Source organism: Electrona antarctica, assembly GCF_951216825.1.
Source record: "Electrona antarctica genome assembly, chromosome: 4".
Classification (NCBI taxonomy): Eukaryota; Metazoa; Chordata; class Actinopteri; order Myctophiformes; family Myctophidae; genus Electrona; species Electrona antarctica.
The window spans coordinates 22,459,847-22,483,306 of NC_136809.1; the positions used below are offsets into that span (position 1 = coordinate 22,459,847).

The window sequence follows — 23,460 nt, forward strand, 5'->3', positions numbered from 1 at the left end:
AAGGAGTTCTTTGTCAGGCATGCCCAAATATGGAGTCTATGCAGACGTCAGAACAGGCCAGCTCCATACTGTATATGGACCCTGGGCAGGGCCCAGCTGTTCTGGGCCCGGGCAGAGGGTTTTTTGGTGCGGTTCTGGACAACCGTGGGTCCGACCGACTTGACACCGGGCACTGCACCCCCTGCGGTGGTGTGGCCCTGTCCTTGTGTGCAGGGGAAGATTTTAGCAATTATGGGGCTCCCATAAAGAAAGTGCAAATGTGATGTTGAGTAAATGTTGCATCACTTAAAAATAATGTAGGCCTACTTGTTAGAGGCTATGTAGCTATGGCTCATATAGCCTATTAACGTAACCAAATGATGTATCAATCCCAGTGATTATTATTATTGTACAGTATATGGATACAAATATTTTATTACACAGCTTGGTTGAATGCTTTATTCTGATGTCAATCGCTGAATTCAGTGGTGTGTTATTTTTGAATAATGACCGCTGGGCTCAATAACAGGCCATTGTCTAATCAAAGGCTCAAGAGCACCTGTTGCGCTGCTTGATTTTGTGCTGTATCCAACATGTCATTTAGAGCTAAACATTGCTCTCAAGAATATTTTTAAAACATTTGAACCGAGAATTAGACAATGCAGTAATCGAAAATATATTCTATTTGGGCAACACTTCCTGTTGTTTTCCAAGGCGACACGTTGCATTGGACGCACCATGACCTGACATGAATTAACTGACTACTTTCATTACGTAAGCGATTAAATCCTTTATTTATTAACTTCTTTAGCTGTGTAATAATAAGCGATAATAAGCGATTATTAGATCCCACACTCTGAAGGAAGGGGTTTATTTCTCAGTTAACAGTTATCCCTTGCATAATATAACATTCTGAAAGAATGAAAGAAAGATGTTATAATTTTATCATCACATACCGTATCTATGTGTGGTAAACACATTATACCTTCCCATTTGTTTCCAGTACAAAATCAGCAGCCATCAAATATGGAAAGTGAACTGGAACAGGAAACTAAACGGGTATACTACAATAATGTACAAAGCCTGTTGTTTCACCGCTAAGAACAGCCATGTATTGAATAATGGGGGGAAAAAAAGTGTTTCTTGAGTGGGATGTTGTAGAAACAAACACAACAAAAGCTTTGGCATTTGTGCACTCAAAAAAGATAAAGTGAAAGCACACACCTCCTCTTCTGAGAAAAATAAAATAAAAATAAACTCATGTTGTAACGTTTTTCAAAGCACACAAAAAGCCTCTTCTTAAAGTACATGAACAAATCCAATAGTACCAGTTGAGTAAACAACATGATTATTAACAAATAATAAATTACATACATAAAATTACAGACACCTTCATGATGTCCTTTTTTGATGCAAATGTATGTGCTTGATATTGCTTGTAAACAAGTTAGAAAGCCTGAACTTTGCTACATTTCAGGTGGCTGATTGCATGCAGCATGTATTGTCAAGTGATGAGGCTGGTGAGTGGCATATTTGCAATTCAAGCCCACGCTACAGCAAATTGTAGAATGCGAAGTGCCTACCAATGGCAATGTGACTATTATTACAGTGTTATACTAACATTAAGGAACATGCAACTCTTTCACCTACAGAGTTTTGATAGTCTTGTGTAGACAGACAATCGGAGATGTCTAACAATTGATACAGCTGGTGACTGATATAAATTCAGCAACCCGGTCTCACCCAACCATGGTGAAATAGAACAGATTGGAATTTCCATATATGCACGCCTAGAAACTCAACCGTTTGGGTGAGATCGTGCTCAAATTCAGTGTATTTATTGATTGATTGATTGATTGAATAGTGTTTTAGACAGAATGTAAAACAGTCAGAGTACAGTCAATAACTTAGTCCAAATGGATAGCACCAAAAAAAAGTCCTTGCGTCTTGTTTTCATTCAGGCCCTATGCAATCAATTCATAGACATGACAAGAATAGTAACATTACAATAGTAACACTAACACGTATGAGCTAAAGTGTGTGGAAATAATTCAGAAATGTAAAAATGAACTGCATTGCAGAACAAATGCAGTGACTTTAGGGCAGTCCTTCATAGTGGGACAATATCAGGATTTGCTTTCAAATCAGTAGGCATAGGTTTGTTAACTGCTGTTCTAGCCCATACACTGGATTTAGAATTCTCCATACATTTTGGCTTCTGCCTGAGTCACACGGAACACACTGAATGCTCGTGTTCTAGTTAAATTAACAGCATTTTAAGGTGTATTTTTTCTATTCAGGATGAGCAGACAGTGTCTTCTGCATGACTTGGGGCTTCTCATGAATAGAAGAATACAATGCCTTTTAAACAGACTGGACAGCTTATGCATACAACATTTCCTTTTCCTGAAGCAAAAAAGAAGTCCCCTTTGTCTTCTTCTGTCACTGCACCTGGTTGAATGTTGTTAATGCATGTCAAGCAGCATCCTCTTCACCCACCTGATCCTCAGTCTCCAAAGGGCACTGATCCTCAGCCTTAGTGTGTTCAGCCTTGTTCAACTAGGCAACATCCCATATCTCCCTCAAGATAGATACCTACCTACCTACCTACCTACCTACCTACCTACCTACCTACCTACCTACCTACCTACCTACCTACCTACCTACCTACCTTTATTGATTCTGCAAGGGAAATTCAGGCACCATTTTGAAGTACAGTACGGTACCTCCATGAGAAGAGTAACATCACAAAAGACACCAACAATTATATTAAAAACATACACAACATACACACCCTATACAGTCATCCTGCCTGCTACAGTATTGAAAACAAACAATATTGTTAAAGTACTTTTATGCCCTTAATAAAGAATGTTGATTTAATGCAAAACATAATAATTTGTAATAATGAGATATGACATCAGACATTCAAAGCTTCATTAGAAGACCCCTAAAAATGACATGCTGTGCAGCCCTAGCACAGTAATCAGCTTGCAACACTGAATGTGATGTCACACCCAGAACCCTTACATACAAACCCTTAGACACTAATACACATTGCTGATCTGCTCTTCCCAGGCTGTCACTTTCTTCCCCTGACCAGCTGCAAATCAGTTGTATTCCATCTTATTAGTCTGCATGCTTGTATGTGTTGGATGAATGTCTCGCAGCCTTTATTTCCCCTCAGTGTCGACTGAGTTGTGACCTTCCCCAGTGGAACAACTTTCACCCCAGTGAGCAGCTGCTGTTTACCACTCCTAATTGGAGGCAGCTGAGTGTCCAGTAGACGGCTAATGAATAAAATTGCATCATATCATGCCCATCCCCACCCTAACTTAATGGGACTCTATATTCACACGGTAGCCCTTTTGCTCTTCATGCTCTGACCACTGTGTGAATTATGGTCAATTAAACATTCTAGTATCCTTTTTAGCTTGGCCCACCCAATGCTAGACTTTTATTATGATTGATGCATGGAGTCTTTGCGGGCAAGCATCTAGATAGGTGGTTTTAGGTTTATCATGGGGACTGTCAAAAACTAAGCACTACATTATTTTCCGTGTTTTCTTCACTATATACTTATATACTTACTATACCTGTACAAAACCTACCGACAAACATTTTAGCAAATTCTGAGTTGTAAATATGTAATTGGACATCATGAGTGTGTCTGTAAAATTCTATACATTTAGGTTAGTTTGTGAAAAGGGAGGATGAGTGGGCTGGCAAGGGCCTGATGACATTTCTGTCACAGTAAATCCTCCAGTTGAGGAGAAAATGTGAAACATGGCATAATGACAGATAGTCAGAACCAAACAGAAATAGGCAGAAAAGCCATAACTTTATGGTGCTGTAAACTCAGTGTGAAGTTCTGTGCTTATTGGTGTTCTTTAATTACATGGGGAGACAGAATAATGAAACAGAGCCTGGATTGCCTCAACAGTTGTCACATGGAACATTTTTAGATGTTTTGGTTTGACATTGTACTGGCCTCGCTACGTGTACATTAGTCAGTGTACATAGCATAGTACATACAGTCAGCCAAACTCCTTAACACTTGCACTTGCACATCATCAAATAATGGAGTAAAACTATGAAAAGGAAGAAAAATGACATGCTGTAACAAACTATAAACAAACAACAAGCAGGTGAACACATTGAGCTAACCTGCAGTACACAATCAATTATGCAGGAAATGCACTAAAATTTGCATACAAATCAGAAACAACATCGACTCCTGACATAAGAAAAGGAAAAGTCGATGGCTCAAGAGATGGTGAAATGAGGGATTTCAGAGCACATACATAATTATGACCACACACACCTGTGTGGATCTCCTAATCAGGACCATAGACATACTATATATAAATGACTCGCCCGCGCTGCTGGCCAATGGAGAGCAACGTCGCCACATGGCAGCCATACAGTCAGCTCGTGCAATCATAACATTGTGGTGCATGTACTTTTAAAATAACTATAACTTGCAAAATTTTCAACCGATTTTCAAACGGTTTGGTTTGTTATAAACGTCAGAGATGTAGTTATGGTACTGCATACTTATAATGGACTTTCATATAAAATAACATTAAGCAGATAAGCATAGCCACGTTGATAACGTTTGTAATTAATATGTATAGTGTCATTATATAGATATGTTCTAGTTACGTTCTTAGCTTACGCATGTTTCTTGATAAATGCATTTTATATATGTGATGTATTCCCATACTTTTGTTCTTGCCTAATGTAAGTCGCTCTGGATTAAGAGCGTCTGCTAAATGCCTAAATTGTAAATTGTAATAAACCAAACTGTATATCCGTCAAGATTTCAGCAACTTAAGAGTACTTTTGTCTGAGCAGATCACCAGCTACCATGGAACGTATACCAGAACAGTTGACAGGTGCAAGATGGCCGTCGGTGAGCTGCGCTGCAGACTCCACCTTATACAGTATGATCAGGACAATATGCAGTACACCTGTTCTATAAAATAAATGGAATGGCCTGTAGGTGGCTCTGGCAACACTTGCCATTAGAGGGCAGAACAGACATGTTCTCAATTTATTTATATGTTTTTCTAACCCCTTCCCTTTTTTCCCTTTTTTTGATTGATGTGATCACAGATGTGATCAGAAAGTTATACTTTCATGGCAGTTTCTCTATTTTACATAGACTTTTCTCTGTCCTATGTACATCTTATGGCTGATACAACTTTGAATCAAATTTGTATATATTCGGTGGCATGCTTTCCTTACCATGCCCAGCTATCATCTGCTCCCCGATTATTATTTTTTTCACCATTATTCATTGTCAGCACCATGGCAAAAAATTGATCTCTGGTTTTCTATTATAGATATATATTTGAGTAAAATATATATATTTTTATATATAATCTACTGACATTTCTAAATTCCAAATAGAGATTTTGAGCATTTTGCAGAAATTGACACCTGGTCAAAATGACAAAAAAAAGTTGAATAATGCATTATATGCAAACAAAACAAATGCAAACTAAACAGCATCCGTATTCTGGGGAAAGCTTTCGCTGAAAATAGAAGATCGACAATCTCACAGCTATTTTCAGCAAAAGCTTTCCCTACAATAACAGAAAACTGAAAATACACTAACATAGCCCTGAGGGCAGTGGCGTGCACAGATAGACACTAGGGGGTGCTAGAGCACCCCCTGCCCTTTTGGCAATGTGCCCTTTTGGAGAAAGAAAACAAAAAAAAAACATTTTTTTCTCTTTTCTTTTTGATTTTTCAAAAATAGCAGACCTACAAGCTCGTAGCGCGCCACTCGGTGGCGCGCTACGAGCTTGTAGATCTGCTATTTTTCAATAGCTAAAGCATAACATAATGCTAACACCAAAAGGGGTTCCCGCCCAGAATGGATTAAGGCAACCGGCCGGTTCCACGCGCTGCACAAGGTGCCCTTTTTTAACTTGAGCACCTGCCCCTCTAAATGTCTGTGCACGCCACTGCCTGAGGGACTCCACTCAACTATATAGGGTTTAAGTGGTTAATCTCCACCATGCAGGCCTGAAGAATTATGTGGCCACTGGCCATATGGCTAAGTTTGGTTCTTCTGAGGAACCAGTTACAAGAACACCAGAACCGGTTCCATCACATTTGAATTAACAAATTCCCTTTGTTTTGCTACTCTGTAAAAGTCTGTATTATGCCTTAATTTGCACTTGTTTGGCTGTGTGCAAGCGTGACTGACTGTGGCATGACTGGCTTCACCTATACATGAGTGAGTGGGTAGTGGAACAGTAGGAAATGTCCATCAATCTCCGGTCTGGCATTGAGTGTCCGTCGAGGTGCTAACATTTGATTCTGTGTTAACTACTGTAGCCTGTATCCACAAATGATCTGTTCATCTCAGATAATTTGGAGTGGATTAGTGAATAGCGGGGCACGCACAAAGCCATGCCTGGTTGCCTACGTCATGGTAAAAAGTCCATAGACTTGGCTGCTACGTGACGTCACAGGGAGCACACACAAAGACAGGCGTTGGAGGGGCTAGCCGCCCGCAAAAACATCCTATTTCCTTTATTTGCGTACATTCTATTTGACCTTGTCGTGTATTCAGGTCTTAAGCAAAACCCTAGTAGGCGGAGGTGCTATTAGCGGGTTTTTGCTGACTTAATGTCTTAATGTTGTTTAGTCATACTTTTCTTAACATGGAATGGAAAAAACACACTTGTGTGAAGTGAGCCAGTGCCTTAGACATACACACAAAGCCACACCGCTCAAAAACTGCCACAATGGTGAGGTCAGACTCATTTCACTGAGTGCATTTTTTTAGCAAGATTTGTGTTCAGTCAACTACGTGAGTGGCATCTTGAACCAATCAGTGTGATGTGTTACATTTTAAGACATAAGGCATACTTGCCTTATGTCTTATGCCTTGAAATGAAGTGACAGAGCTTCAAAATGTGCAATTATCTCACCCTTTTGACACTATATTTTAAGACTTAGCACAAAATAAAATGTTAAGATGGAGTTTTCTAGTTAGTACACACAGCACAGCGCAGAGTGAAGGTGCGGATCATTTTAAGACTGTGCTTTAATGGGATTTGAATGTGAAAGGCGCAGCTGCCCGTGTTGGCAGGCAGTAACAGCCTTGATCGTCCCACCCACACATACACAGATTCATGCTGTGATTAGAATTGAACCCATCAGCTGTCTTCACACCTCACCACGTGAGCTTGCTTGCTTATGGTTGTCCATCGAATCCGATGATGACGTCCACTTCGGACGGTGAGTACTTTGGTGTCTGAAAAGTCCTATCCTGGACACACAAACACACACACACGCAAGTGCATGATCTACCTTAAAAAACGCATTAATCTGCGTATGTGTATGCCTCTCATACTCATTCTCTACCATGATAATTTCCTGTTCTTGGGGTGGTCGGGGTTAAACTAAGCAAGGCAGGGTCTAACAGATTGAATCACATTGGCGAAAGACAAATTACAGATGCTGATGAGTGTGTAAATATTGACCCTAATGGGCGAGATGCGTACCCCACACAGGGACCCCTTTTCTACAGGGTTGAATCTTAGTCCATGAGCCAGAGCTCCAAAATTGGAACGAATTGAATGGGCAAAACCTATTGTTTATAGGATCAATATAATAAATGGAAAATTCTATGGAAAATATGGAAAACATATATTTAAAAGTTACTACTGTGGAAGGGTTATCATTATTCTAATTTACTTATATTGACCCTATAAACAATTTAATATAGGTATGGTTTATTGGTTTTGCCCACTCAATTCGTAATTAACGTTCCAATTGTGGGGCTCTGGCTCATGGACTAAGAACTGGCCCGGTTCAACCCTGGTGGAAAAGGGGCCACAGAGTTATCTTACTTTGCTATACGTACGGGCCGCTATTACAGTAATTAGGAGTGTGGAATCTTCAGTAATGCTCTTCTCCACCACTAGTCATTTAGGCTGAGGGAGTGTCCCACAGATGTTCCTGGCCAGAACCTCCCCCACAGGGAGTGGACAACCCTCAACCGCCTGAGGACGGGTGTGGGACGCTTTGGTGCATCAATGCAGAAGTGGGGTCTCACAGAAAGTGCCCATGGCGAATGTGGGGATCCATGACTGTGGAACACATGCTGACCAGCTGCCCCATATACCGGCCACCAAATGGTGATCAAGGCTTAATTGACCTAGACAATGACACACTGATGTGTGTGTGTGTGTGTGTGTGTGTGTGTGTGTGTGTGTGTGTGTGTGTGTGTGTGTGTGTGTGTGTGTGTGTGTGTGTGTGTGTGTGTGTGTGTGTGTGTGTGTGTGTGTGTGTGTGTGTGTGTGTGTGTGTGTGTGTGTGTGTGTGTGTGTGTGTGTGTGTGTGTGTGTGTGTGTGTGTGGAAAAAAAAAAACAGAATTCAAACACATTCAAACAACTTGGCCAGAGTTGGGATGTTTCAACAGAGCTCTTGACCAACTGCAGCAGTTCACTTGTAGCTGGTACCTATGGGACCACCTCCAGTGATGTTAACTAGATCCGCTACCAGATTGTCTGTGCCAGGAGAGGGGAGGCTGATTCCATTCAACTCACACCATGTAGAGAATGTCTATTTCTCCATGCCCTCTGTGACAATATACTTGAATATGAAGATGCCCATCTGCACCAGATCCCATACAGAGTGGATGGACAACTGTTGATGGTGGACAGTTAGCAATTCACTGGATGCGCACACTGCCGCACAGCCCCTTTACCAAATGTAGTCCTTGAGTTTTTGGCTTGTAAATGTGCACGTCTTTGCAAGCTTCCTAACTGCAGTTGTCTCAGCAATGGGTTTTAAATGTACAAAGACCTCTGCAAACTACAGAACTGTACAAACCAAGCACCTGCAGATTCAATGCCTACAGTTGAACAGTACAGTTCTGATGAGGAAGAGATTGTGTAGTTCAATATGAACTCATTAACTGTTTCTCAGTTAATGACACACACTGTCTGCACACACTGCCAGCATTTTTACTAATCTTTCAAGACCCACAGAATATTTAGTTCTATGAATTCAGAAAGGACTCCAAAATTATTATCATCTTATTAGCTTGGGGTTACGTTTCTGGGGAATTATAAAGAGTTTGCAGGTCGATGCGTTAGCCATTTGCTAACTTCCGGTTAACAACCTGGGCCAAACTTTGCCTTAAAATAAGGACCTGACTGAAAAGGCCTTGGCAAGGGGAGAACAGACAGCAAAATACATTTGGCAGTAAATGAGACTGAAATATTTGAGCTTATTGAGCTTATTTGTTGTTTATTTTATTTTATTTTATTTGCTACGTATTATTGTCAACATAAAAGTCAAGGCCAAGATTATTAGTTATGTACCACTATGTACCAAGATATAAGGGCTGAAAACAAGCAATCAGCTGCCTTTTTGTCTCCACCAGGCCGAAGGCATGGGGAGAGAGTATGTTTTGCACTCCGTCCGTGTGTGTGTGTGTGTGTGTGTGTGTGTCCTTCCTTCCGTCCTTCCGTCCGTCCGTCCGTTATCAGCTAATCTCCGGCACCGTTGGCCCGATCAATGCCAAACTTTGCACACACACTCCCTGGATGCCAACGATGAACCTCTGCCCCACATTTTCCAGAACGGCCTGTTATAGCGCCACCATGAGGCAGCTTTTCACATTGATTACCTAAAACTGCACTGATCTGCGTGATACGTTGCATGCACACTCCCTAGAGGCCAAGGACAAACCTTTGACCTGCATTTTCCGCATCTGCCTTTTATAGCGCCACCAGGAGGCCGACTTTTGTAAAACACATTTTGTGATATTACTCCTCCAGATTCTGTCCAAAGATCTCACAAATCGTTACACAGTATCTCTATGGTCATGTGCTCAAGTCGGATCTGTCCGATATTTCATATTCCATCCTAATTGGCTATAATTGGCTTTCACAGTTTGCAAGATTGCCCCGTTTTGAACAAAAGCCTCAAATCATGAACGCAGCATGCAATTTACGTGAAATCTTTCACACATTTTCTTACTAGGCTGAGGAATATATCCCACCCTTTTCACATTGGCCTGTTATAGCGCCACCAACAGGTTGATTTTTGCAAAACACATTTTTGGAACAAAATGCTTCAAAAACATGTTTATATTAATCCTAAACATTTTGCCAAACATCTCACACAGTCCTATCCTCCTGGTGGAGACCTGTGCCCAGAAGGGCACTTTTTCTAGTTTTTAATGTTTTTTTTTTGGTGGTTTTTATTTTATATATTTTATGGAGGGACAGACAGTAGGCTGACAGGAAATGGGGAGAGAGATGGGGGGAAGACATGCAGTAAAGGCCGTCGGGATCAGGAGTCGAACCCGCGGCCAGACTGGATTACCAGCCAAGGTGCCCAGGCCAGGCCAATCAGCTGCCATTTTGACATTGCTATCATATATCATTTCATGAACTACAGACAACTACAGTAGCAATACAAAAATCATATGCGCCATAAAGGACACGAGTTGCCGTGTCGAGTGTTGCGAAGTTCGCTAAAGTCGACTCAGCCCTGCAAAGACCGGCAGTGTCGGTAGGCCAATCAGAGGCAGGCGGGTCTTTTGTCCGGACCGCACGCACACACACACACACACACACACACTGAAACCTAAATGAAATTTGATTATTGTTAATTTCTTTCTCTCTCTCTCTCTATCTCTCTCTCTCTCTCTCTCTCTCTCTCTCTCTCTCTCTCTCTCTCTATATATATATATATATATTTATATATAATTACTTTCATTGGGGGGTTTGTTTGGGTGAAATTGTTTTAGGGATTTGTTTAGCGTTTTTCATCAAATGACCATCCTAGGTCAAATTTGATTGAGCATTTCACAGTGTACCGTATGTGTCATTCTTAAGAGGGTGTGGAGATCACTTGTGCTATATATGACTGCATAACTTAATAGGCATATGCCAGGATCTGCAAGGAATAGATTGACCTGTCCACATGCAGTTGAAATATTTATAAAGGTTTTTTTTAGGCCTGCTATAACAGTCAGGTAGCCTAGAGGGGGTTTCTCAGAGAACCCTCTGCCTCTTGGATAGGCTTTCCTTTGTTACCTAAATTAACTGCTGGGTCATTTTTGGGTTATTCAAGTTTAGCCAAATTGGCTAATAATACAATATAACAAGTTAATACATTGCGTGTGTGTGTGTGTGCGTGCGTGCGTGCGTGCGTGCGTGCGTGCGTGCGTGCGTGTCTAGCATAAGTCAGGTTTGTTTTGTTTAGATTTTTGTTTTTGCTCTTCCATGAGCACTGGGCTTTGAGATACCTCAGACACTTGCCATTCAGCAAGCATAATTTCAAACAGTTCGTTACTCAGATGTTTGTCTTTTCATACGTCTTCCTTCCACGTGCTACGTCCTACCGGGGAAAGTTCCCCCTGTCAGGTGATAAGAAGCGGCTTGGACTCCTCATGCATTGAAGGAAGCATGAGCTCAGTTCGGAGCCCTCCCCAGGTTGGCAGAGGGAGAGTAGCGCCCAGAATTAAAGCTTATTCAATTGGCACCGGGTGAAAAATGGGCTACAAAATCGTGGGAAAAAATGAAGAGCATGTACAGAGGTCCACAATCATCTCCTTGCTCTTTCCGACATTGACTTAGAGCCTGTTGTCCTGGCACCACTGTGACAGGCCTGCCATCTCCGCCAGATAGGCCCACTTCTCTTCGTTTGCGAGTGACCTTACTGTAGCACCACAGATCTGACAATTTGCCAGCTGCATGGGCAACAGCTGATGAAGGGTTATAAATTCCTGAGCAGTGTGAATTAATTACTGCACCAGGTTCCAAAGTTATATATATGTATGCTATAATTATTGTAGCATTTAGCCAGGACTTGAAATCAATGGTTTAACCACCTACCCCTTTCCTTTTTTCCTTTAGCTCTAGGCATAGCCAGTAGAGTCAGCACATGTACAGTATAATGTCAGGGTCAGATTGGGTGAGCAATATTATGTTCACATGATCAAGAAGCAACCTTTGGGGAGTTGGTCTATGCTGTAGGACAGGTGGTGCCGGGATTAGGCCGTTAAGTCACAAATAGTCATCCTCCTGTGTAGTAGTCCCACTTTCTTCAAATTTAGAAAAACACATCTGGCAGAATGGACAAAGATAGGGCCTTGAGTACAGTAACTGCCCTGGTCTTGCAGCTTATCCTCTATCTGCAAACACACAGAGAATACCAAGGAATGCCCTACGCCCTCACACGGAAACATATGGAAAGAGAGGAAGAAATGTGTTTCCATTTTCCTCTAATGAGGTGTTGAGAGCTGACCGGCTCCATGTCATTGTGTTTGTGCTGGTACCAATGGCAATGGAATTAGCTCCGCTGAAGACTTGGGCTCTGCTACAGCTAACACATCTCTAAAGCAGGAAGTGCATTTTGGAGTTTTCATTGTAAACCAGGAGTGTGTTCCGTCCAAATTGATTTAATCCAGTTCCATTCGTATGGTTTCTCCTCAATCGAGGTTAGCAGGGGTTACTAGACTAATTGGTGGCTCATGAGCACATCTGCATCCCTTCTGTGCACCTGCCTGTGACAAGCCGATATATTCTATTCATAAGCTTCATCTTCATATTCTATTCATAAACAATCTTACTGAGCATTATTGTGACCGAAGGTCGCAGTTAACTATGGAATCGCGCATTTCCCGTCAGTTGGTGTGTCGGGCACCATATATGGTGCACAGGTCGCGTGACATCATGTGACATCATCAGGGATGGAGATGTGGAGACCCTGATGTCATAGTAAATGTGACCTGCTGTCGCAGTTAAGCCCATATATGGAGATCCCTGTTGTCATCAATATTGGCGAACAACTCTACATCTGACCTCAAACCCTTAGATCTCCATATGTCAGAATCTGTATAGACGGGCCTGCCCCAAAGTTATTAGTGCAGCCGGCGAAAACTAGAGTTCTCAACAGGCCCTAAAATTAAGGCCCGGCCCTAACTGGGCCCTCATCAAACCCTGTACACTCAAGAGAATGTCCCCACTACCACCCTTAGATCTCCATATACTGTATGGAGCTCACCTGTTCTGACATTCCATATGTTGATCTGACCTCATCAAACCCTGTACACTCAAGACATGCTCCTTATATGGCCAGTACAGAATATTATTATTATTAAGAACACATGAAGTGCTGAGAGAGGAGATTAGTGAGGTTTGATATTACATCTGAATGCCAGTGATGCGTAATGGACCTGTCACCACCACTGTTGTTGGCAGAAGCGCTGATTGGCTGGCCAATCCATATAGTTATGTTTAGGTATGAACTAATGTTAAAATTGTTATGTTTAGGCAGTTTAGATATTCAATATTAGATTTGGCTCATCTGAGGATGACCTAGAAGAAGAATATAGTGAATGATGGATGGGGGAAGGACCTCCATTACTGCCGATAACAGTGGTGGGATCCACCCGATACTTTGACCCGAGTACCAAAACATCCAATTCACACTAGGCTGAACGAATGCAACGGGAGCAAGTTTGACCCACAAGCATCAATGACAACTGACAAGTGTAGATCGGAGATCCATCTGCATCTATGAGGAAAATGGTCTCAAATAAGTGGTTACTCAACAAAAATAAAGTATTCGTATCGGTACTCGGTATCGGGACAACTCTACTCACATGCGTGTGCACACACACACATACACACACACGCATGCACGCACGCATGCGTGCGCGTGCTGGACAGATGGCGGTAGGCTCTCTTTACTCTTAAAAATATATATACATAAATATAATATTATATATATATATTATATATATATATATATATATATATATATATACATACATACATGTACATATATATACAATAATATTTACTATATTTATTATATGTATGTATATTTTTTTAAGAGTAAAGAGAGCCTACTGTCAGCTGTCCAGCAGTCCAAATATTATTAAATTAAATTTCAGAATGGTAGACCTGAGGCCTACCATTGCGTGGCACATCTATGCACGGAATGTCTATGTTCACAGGCTTCTGTGTGCGGCCTAGAGGGCATCTGAGCATGTACGGCACTACAAGTCTTACACTAAATGCGTTCGGGAAACCCAGCCCTTGTCACTGCCAGTGCTAACCCTGTTGTGTAGACTTGGAGAGGGTGAAGACAACACATGTCTCCTCCAATACACATGGTCGCCAGCCACTTAATTTCAGTCAGACTTTCCCATCCTTCCCAGTTCCACTCAATGCTGAACACGCACTTTGCTAGTGCACTGGTAGAGATTGTCTTCCACCTTCCGGCCAATTCGCCGAAAATCCCAGGCCAAACCTGAGGCACCGTGAAGGATTTGAATCCCAGTATGTCTGTATGGTGGTGGGCATCTGGATTCTGGTGGGCATCTGGAATCCTCACCATGACCAATATCTCTTGACACTCGCTTGCACAATAATTAGCATTGTTCAAGAAGTTGAGGGAGAATGTCGTGACAGCCCTACACATTTTTGAGTAATGCTATTTGTATTGAATTACTTTGGATAATGATTGACACCGGATGGGTTTTAGATGAGGACACTGGGAGTGAACGTTATGTTCATTCATAATGACGCCATAATGTAGCTTCAAGATAAGCTTGTGCATATGGTAACCCAGGAAGTCATGTTCTACTGCTTGGGTTGTGATGATGATGGGTAATTTCCATTTTATCGTCTGAATAATGCAGTTATTGCGGCCATACGTATAAGACATCAAAGCGGTCCTTCACTGTTAAAAAAGCAATAACCATCTGAGGTTGCTGGTGGATCTACAGCTGCATGGAGAAAAGATAATAATAATATAAAAGACATGCACGTCCCCAATGTCTAATGTTGTGTGTGGATAAAAAAAAGTCTATTCTTGAGTCTGAGGAAGCGCCTGTGTTGCTCAAAACATCACTGCATGGCTGCATTAAATAAATCCTCTTAAAGTGAGCTATTTAGTGTGCAGATCTTTCTACTCAAATCGACAGCTGCATGGAACATGGAAATGTTTCAAGATTGTAATTCACAGTTAATAAAAAGCGTCTTGCTTAAAGTTGACTTTAATTAACACTTAATGAAACATTTTCCATGGGTGACTGCAACTGCTGATGACATCCATCCATGATGCCCCCAGATGTTCAGAATGGAAATGAATTTGATGTCAAGTATATATCTGGCATGTACACTCCTATTTGATATTGCAACAGCACCTCCGTCTTGCCAAGCTCGTTCCTGCACAAAGTGATTGCACTCATGCTCATTTCTTTGGTTTCCTTTCACTTTTGTCTGCCCCAATAAGGCAAAAGGCTCATCTGCCTTGTCTTACAAATATTACACCTTTGAAGTATACAGCACTGTGTGTGTGTGTGTGTGTGTGTGTGTGTGTGTGTGTGTGTGTGTGTGTGTGTGTGTGTGTGTGTGTGTGTGTGTGAGAAATGTGGTGATGGTAGGACATCGTCATAAGTGGCTCGCAGGATGAAGCTGGTTCGAAAAGCTTCCATGTCCCAAATCTCCTTCCAAGAGAGCTTTCTCAACGTCTTCCCAACGCATCCTTGTGAGGCAGCCTTTGCGCATCTTGCAGCCTGTTCTTCTCTGCGTACCTCCTCGACCACAAGACCTCGTCGCTGTGCAGGATATGCCTTGTAACAGGATGGTTCACTCTCTCCGAGCCCAAGACCTTCTCTTCCCCTTTGCACGTGGCCGACTATATGTCCCGGTGCTTAAGGGCTGACTTGTGGCCGCGAAGACCTGGTTAACACACTGCTCCGGGCAGCGCACCCCCGCGCCCCCGCCTCCCAGTTCTTCTGCAGAGATGACAGATCAGAATCACACACACACACACACTCGCGTGCACACGACAGAGTTTTGTTTTATGGAATGAACATAATATAATAATTAGGCATGCATCGATTTGCCTAAAACACTGAATTATGAAAAGGACCACAATTGGAAAAAGCCTGCCGCTGGCTCCCATTTGTTGGCTCAGGGGTAGAGTGGCCGGTAGATTGGCCCCCAGAGTTAATGTTGAAGTGTCCTTGAGCAAAACACGTAACCCCTTGTTGCTGCCTTGTGTAAATGTGTGTGTAAATGGGTGAATGTAATGCACAATCTATGTATAGCACCTATAGCACCTTGGATAAAGGTTCTATATAAATGCACCGTTTAGATTTACAGCCACTTTGTTAGGTTCTATCATACTCGTTAAATGCCTTAAAGTCTTCTCCTGCAACGTGTTCTTACTTGCTGTTACTCTCTCATGCAAACAGTTTAGCCAGAGAGTGTGTGGGTTACACTGTATATACAGTAGATTGTGATAATGGCAAAGTAACCCTTTTCTTTGGCCGGTATGTGGTGACTCACAGAATGTCTGCGAGCTAGAGAGATGTGTGTGACCCTTCAGCAGTAGCTTCTATATGACGTGATGTCTGCAGGGGTGTGAGGGGGAGTACCGACTGATAACCTCTAAAGCCTCAGCTATACGTAGTTGTGTGCCGGTGTGTCATGCTCAATAAGTAGCAGATCTACAAGTTCACAGCATGTCACTTAATGTGCCGCGTTGTGAGCTTGTATATATATTCTATTTATGGCATGCAACACCAGCGTGCAAATAAGTATAAATCGGGCTCAAGCCATTGACACGCACGCACGCACGCACGCACGCATGCACACACGCACGCATGCACACACACACACACACACACACACACACACACACACACACACACACACACACACACACACATGACTTCATACATGCCTGTACAAACACTCAAACATGTACTGGCGCACACACACATACTGTACATGCACAAATGGCCTTGTATGATTGGGCAGCAGGATCTCTGTAATGGACAGCAGTCACAATTTTAATAGTTGTGCTTGCTGGTGAGATATAGTGCAATGTGCAGTGTGTGGTGAGTCACATGTCATGTACAGGTTATCTGCCACCATGCATGGTGGTAACTGTGTGTGTGTGTGTGTGTGTGTGTGTGTGTGTGTGTGTGTGTGTGTGTGTGTGTGTGTGTGTGTGTGTGTGTGTGTGTGTGTGTGTGTGTGTGTGTGTGTGTGTGTGTCGGGGTGGGTGGATGGGGGGAGCACGCGCGTGCGTGTGTTGCATGTGTGTGGAAGTCATGGTTCATGTGTAATGTCTCCAGAGAAGACATGGATTTGTCGTGACACATTTCCAACTGCAGCCCTCTGGCAGCTACTGTACAAAGTGTACATGTTCTTATCTAAAGATGTGACTTACTGTAATAAAATACAGGGAAGAAAATACAAAACAAAACGGCACAACTTGTATCTTTTCTTTTCAATAACCGTAGCACTTTATCAAATCTCACTCTAAAGCCATCATCCCACCTTAATTCTCAGTACACCTATTGATTACTGTGAGCTATCATGGCAATTAGGGCTGTGAATCTTTGGGTGTCCCACGATTCGATTCGATTCCGATTCTTGGGGTCACGATTCGATTCAACTCGATTCTCAATCCAAAAACGATTTTTTTGGATTGATTCAAAACGATTCTCTATTCAAAATGATTCTCGATTCAATACATAGGATTTCATCACAATCTACTCCAGCCAACTGAAGTGACTATACTACAGTAACTTGAAAATGACTGAAGACATGATGTTTACTGTGATTAGGGTAAGCTTACATTTCATATCACAAACACCATGTAGTGAAAACTCCTGTAACTCTATAAAAAAGAAAAACGATTTTTGGAAATTATGAATCGATTTTGAATCGTTCATAACAGGAATCACGATTCTAATTCGTCATAGTCATATGCATGTATAATGGACATACCTCCATACTGGCTTATTTTACATGTATATAATCAATAAAATTAGGTCAAAGTCATATCAGTTGTCAAGAAGGGAACAAATCTGCTCAGAATGTGAGCTCAACGGTACATTTAACATAGCTTTGACCTAAGCAAATACTGTATATCATACCTATGACATGCTTTCTCAGCAGATACAAACAATCAGCAGCTAAAACAAATTGTCATTTAGCAGAACTGCAAGCATATGAAAATATATAAAATAAATAATATATATATATATTCGGAGCTATTAATAATGTTAATTTATCGGGATGATGACATAATTCCTGATATCGGGCCGATAATTATCGGGCCGATAATTATCAGGCATCCCTAATTAAAATCATATCATCAATCATATTAAACATTAATAGATTTGTGCAAAAAAGAAGAAGAAAAGAAAGGCCACAAGTGCAGCATTCAGATGCTGTTGTGAACCTCATACACAGAACTGATAAATGAGAGACATGTACAAACAGCAAAAGACCAGAATATCTTCTTCATCTGCATACAATATCTCTCCTCACTTCTTTCTTTCGCATTTATTTTTCACAAGGTTCAAACCAAAGTAATTAAAGCAGTTGCATAAAGCTCTATGTCATGCCAAGCATTATTCCGAAACTCTTAGTCAGCAGACATCTTGCATTCTGCCAAGAGCTTAAAATGCCACAAGCCTGATTTTTTTTTCTTCTTCTCGGGGAGAGGTGGGAGGTGGAGGTGTAGGGAGGGGTCTCACTTTAATTTCAGATCCAGCATCTCAGTAAGACACACATAACAAGGTTTCAACTGGCTCTGGAGAGGATCTTGTTTGTTTTCCTATACCGCTCCAATATTCTCCTCTAGACAAATAAAACATCTCATTTGAATATATACGAATGGAGAGGATATTGGTCCTGCTAGTGTATACAGTCATCATGTAATATATCATGTTAAGCAGCCTGTGAAGGGGCTTTGTTCAAAGAACGTTATTTGATTTTGTCTGAGTTCATGTTTGAAGAGCGCTCTCCTTTAGGAATTTCCACTTTATTGTGAAGGGAGAGTGGAGATGAGCCATGGAAGAAAGGGCAGACAAGAGAAATGACAGGGCCTTGAGCCAGAATCGAACCCAGGATATTGCAGTTGAGTTGCTGCTGCTGTTACCAACTGGCTAAACCCGTTGTGTAGTTATAAAAGAACACCATTTTTAACAGTTTTGGTGCTGATTTTTCCCTTGGCTTTGATATCTTAATTTTTTCTCATGAACTGTTGGATAGCATTAGCATGAGGCAGACCAGGCAAAGGGTCTTGATGACTCCCATGGTGGACAAGAAGGCTCCCACTGGTCTCCATCCCACTGGGATGTCTATGAAGTCCCGTGACATTTACATGACCTGCTGCTAGCAGTAACATTTAGTGCACAGTTACACTATACCAAATTTGTTGCGTAGAGCGTGCGCCTGCAATGAAGTTGGGTTGCCTTGCCTGTGTGCACATTCTGCACAATGCACATTCAGAGGTCTCCTTGTCTCCTAATTCTCCACGAATCTCTGTCATTCTAATATCTATCTATAAATGCACCATGTCTCTGTACATCTGTCTGTATGTACGTGTGTACGGCTGTAATCCACGTAACTCGAGAACCATTCTCCCCACCGACTTCAAATTTGACACACGCGTTCCACACCGCGTGCAGTGCCCGGTGTTGTGTCGGTCGAACCCATAGTTGTCCAGAACCGCCACAAAAGGCCTCTGCCCGGGCTCTGGACAGGGCCCCTGCCCATGGTCCATATATGGAGCTGGCCTGTTCTGACATCACAACACTCCATATTTGGGCATGCCTGACACAGAACTCCATATACAGTATGACATATCTGACATGGGTACAACGGGTATTGCATAGCCGGGTGGGTTATGGATCTATTTTATTTCACATTTTTTGTTGCCTTCAAAATTACAATATGCACGGAAAAGACCGGCAGGAGCTAAACGCATTGAGAAATAAATCTGGCATGATTACTGTAGGCCTACAGTATACTGTATCTCCATTAACACAGATATGCTCTAAATGTATGTGTGAAAAACATTTTGTATTTCATTAGGTCTTTAAGTGATGCTAGGAATACTGTGGCTGCCATTTCGTAAAGACAACATTATGTATTTCTCTGTAGCTCAGTTAAGACATTTGAGGGGGGGGAAAATATTGTGGCTTATTAGAAAGCTGCCTGTGGCAGTTACCCTGCAATGGAATGGAACCAGAAAATTGCTTGAGGGAATAGGCATGCGAGAAAATGAATCGAAACACACTATTGTACATAACTATTCTCCAAATGAGGCATTAATGTGCGTGACACAAAATGGCCCCTCTGAATCACAGTAGAGCCAAATTCCAATACCGCAACTTTCACACTCGCTCACTCCCCTCGCGTCCTCCACTCGCTCCTCGGCTCCGCCCCCAGCGAGGAGGAGTGGAGGAGGAGAGGATTCAATGCGAGGACAGAGTGGTGGAGTGGATTTGCCTCTAGAATCGGAATGTACTCCGCTGTCATTTCAAAGCGACGGCACATTCCGCGATCACTTATGACGTGAATCAATTCAATTCAATTCAAAGGGCTTTATTGGCATGGGAAAACATACGTTTACATTGCCAAAGCAAAAGTGGTGGAACAATAGTGTCACACAGCTGGATCACTGGAACTCTGAACCCAGAGCCATACAGTCTACAGAATAGACAATTCATTTTTGTGCATGTAACCGAGGCCAATGTGTATGTATTGGTAACATGTGCAACAAGGCTATTTATTCCTGAAATAGTGAATAAGCCAGGATGCGCACACTTTTATATTATATGATTGTGAATGTGAAGGGAATTCCTGACCTGCCCGCAGCCCGCGTTCCTTTTTGCTCGTATAAATACCCCCCCCCCCCCCTCCCCTCCTCGGACAGTCCCTCCTCCGACAGTCTTTGCAAATAACGGACACTATAACAGGAATTATTATAGGTAGTCTCTCTGACTTACATATTCAGTTCAGTCCACATATAAATAAATACATATTTGTCACCGTCATTCATAGCAGTCTGTGCATTCAGGCATGCACAGAGAGAAATTAACTATAGCTTTTGAGGTGCGCACAATATAGCCTACTTTTATTATGCTTATATCACACAACGCAATAAAGCCAGTGGCTTGTTGTGGTCCTTTCACTTTCACATAGGCTATACATAGGCTACTGTATCATTCTGAAGCTCTGCTCTATTAATTCAGCGAAAATGTGTCTCTTCAACAAACAGCAAAGCTTTTTAGTTTAATGTGTGTGCGTGCATGTGTGTGTTGGGTCAGCGACAGCGTCTCATCAGCCGCAGCGGCCGGCAGCTAGTGGATGGGGGGGGGGGTGCATAGTATCGGGTTTCAAGCAGTGTTTTCTGTGCCACATGTGGAGGAGGCGGACTTATGTCACTGGAGAAGGAAAAAAACATGTACACGTGATGCGGAAATCCGCAGCGAGGAGACAACATACCCCACCGAGCCTGCACCTGATGTACACTCGCTCTATGCGGTCTCGGAGAGCCCACTCGGCTCCTCCACTCGACTCCACTCTCCTCCTCGATGGAAAACTTTAACAATCGGAACGTTAACCATTTCCGGGTCAAGCTGGAATGACCCCGAGTGATCGAGTGGGAGTGAGCGAGTGGCCGAGATTTTGGGTATTGGAATTTGGCTTAGGCCTACTGCTCCTTCGCTGCAATATAAAAGTAGGCTGTTAGATAGGTCTTGAAGAATCCTGTGTGATATTTGAAACAACTCGACATTCACTTGCATTTTATGCCTAGCATTACCATGAATAAACCATCCAAATGTTGGCTACTATGAATGAATACTAATTATTTAGACTAGAACATATGGCAAGATTCCACATTTGTCCCATTTTCAAACACAGGCACACAGTGGAATCCATATTGCATTGACTGCGCAGGACAAACATTGTAAATTCAATCCAACGTGAGGATGAGCCTCTTGGCTAGTGCTTCAGCCAGTTTCTCTCTGGTGCTGTGAGGCCGTGTAGGTCACAGCCAGCTGTTCCACTTCACAAGGCAATTAAAGCAAGCGGTTCCCAGTGGTGTAAAGTAACTAAGTACATTTACTCAAGTACTGTAAGCCTACAATTTTGAGGTACTGTACAGTATGTGCATTGTTTACTTTACTTGAGTATTCCAAATTTGCAATACTTTTACTTCTGCTCCCCTAGATCTCAGAGGCAAATATTGTACTTTTACTCTGCTTGGTAATAAGTGGAGTAAAAGTACAATATAACCACTTCAGCCCTATATACATTTTGGCCATTTGAAAATAGTACATCTACAGTACAAGCTCACAATGCATTGCAAAAGAATTTGATACATCTCATGAAAACTTATGAAATGGGACATTCTGCAGAATGAGTACTTTCTACTCATGTGTCCCCCCCAACACACACACACACACACACACACACACACGCCCGCGCACGCACGCACGCGCACACACACACACACACACACACACACACACACACACACACACACACACTAGATTGAATTTAAAACGCTTGTGCGCATGCTTCTATAATCTGAAACACAGACTTACAGCAGACGTACAGGTGATTCAAACGCCACTGATTAACTTTCATTGAAATGAAAAAGCTTATAACTATGCTTGTAACAGTATTTCTGGTTTACAGTATTGAGTATTGAATAATTTGAGTACTTTTTTACGCCACTGGCAGTTCCTCATGGCTACAGTACAGTACTGCTCTACATGTTTCTGCCGCTCCACACAGTAAAGTCTCCTTTATTGTATTCACCTGGTATTTATACTGTAGTAGTTAAGCAAATTTCTAGAGCATTACACTATAGAGAGAAGTTTGTTTGTCAAGCAAAGTAAAGTTTCTCTCAGCCGGCCCATTGTCACATTATTCCTTGTTCCACATTATTGTGATTTCCTATGGACATAGAGAGTGAAAGTCACAAACACTTAGAGTTGAACATGAGATGTGATGAAAGTGTGGATTTTGGTTAAGCAAGTGTGCTGTAAAAAAAGATCACACCCGTGTGAAGTGAGTGGTGCAACTCCGTGTGGGGGTCCCCGGAAGTACCAGACACACAGGAACGCGCCCAGGGTGCCGGCCCGGTTTCCGGCGAGCCACCCCACGTCCGAAATGGTCGAGATATGTGTGTGTGTGTGTGTGTGTGTGTGTGTGTGTGTGTGTGTGTGTGTGTGTGTGTGTGTGACATGTGTGTTAGGTTGCGCAACAGTGACACTTGGTGGTGAAAACCAACCAAACGCTATTTTCGTGCTCGGACACAGCCAGCCAGCCAGCCAGCCAGCCAGCCAGCCAGGGACACACATAGCTGTCTATAGGACTGGTTGCACCACTCAAAAAAGGAGAGGGAAAAAAAGACGTGTACATTCATGCACTTCCGAACATAGACATATAAAGGTAGACGGCGCTTCTGGCGCTGGGGCGTGTGTCTCGAGAGGGGGCAAAAGTTTCCCGAGATTCCTTGTGAAGCATAGCGGAAGCATAAGCGGAAGCTTGCCAATCTTCCGAGTGCAAGTCCCGGAAAAGACGCACTGTGATTGGCCAGTAGTCACTTGAGTGGCAGCGAGAGACATGGAGGAGTCACATGAGTGACATCACTTG

At 42.4% G+C, this 23,460-nt stretch overlaps 1 protein-coding gene across 6 annotated transcripts in view; it reads left to right on the forward strand.

The window, feature by feature from the left end:
- The window catches only part of kcnq5b (potassium voltage-gated channel, KQT-like subfamily, member 5b), a 119,904-nt gene that overhangs the window by 21,001 nt on the left and 75,443 nt on the right, over nt 1-23,460 (forward strand). The window lies entirely within an intron of this gene.